The sequence below is a fragment of the Nematolebias whitei genome, chromosome 8 (assembly GCF_014905685.2).
Source record: "Nematolebias whitei isolate Nwh7 chromosome 8, NemWhi1, whole genome shotgun sequence".
In the NCBI taxonomy this organism is placed as follows: domain Eukaryota; kingdom Metazoa; phylum Chordata; class Actinopteri; order Cyprinodontiformes; family Rivulidae; genus Nematolebias; species Nematolebias whitei.
This window is the reverse complement of record NC_056505.1, coordinates 43,689,578-43,690,068: the sequence shown is the minus strand read 5'-3', so window position 1 is coordinate 43,690,068 and position 491 is coordinate 43,689,578. Positions and strand designations below refer to the sequence as shown.

The 491-nt window shown below is 25.7% G+C and overlaps 1 protein-coding gene across 1 annotated transcript in view; it reads right to left on the bottom strand.

The window, feature by feature from the left end:
• Positions 1 to 491, bottom strand: part of LOC119413695 (protein Niban 2) — a 109,257-nt gene that overhangs the window by 54,076 nt on the left and 54,690 nt on the right. The gene's annotated exons all lie outside the window — the stretch shown is intronic.

Here is a 491-nt window from a genome sequence, read left to right as displayed (position 1 = left end):
TACTATAACTTACTATTACTACTACTACTTACTACTACTACTTACTATTACTACTACTACTTACTATTACTACTACTACTTACTACTATAATTTACCATTACTACTACTACTACTACTACTACTATTACTACTTACTATAACTACTACTACTATTACTACTTACTATAACTACTACTATTACTACTATAACTTACTACTACTACTATAACTTACTACTACTTACATTTACTGCTACTACTTACTACTATTTACTATTACTACTACTTACCATTACTACTACTATTACATACTACTACTAATACTACTACTATTACTACTACTATTACTACTACTAAAACTTACTATTACAACTAGTACTAGTTACTATTACTACTACTAAAACTTACTATTACAACTAGTACTAGTTACTATTACTACTAAAACTTACTATTAATACTACAACTTACTACTACTACTTTTTACTACTACTACTACTACTTTTTACTACTAC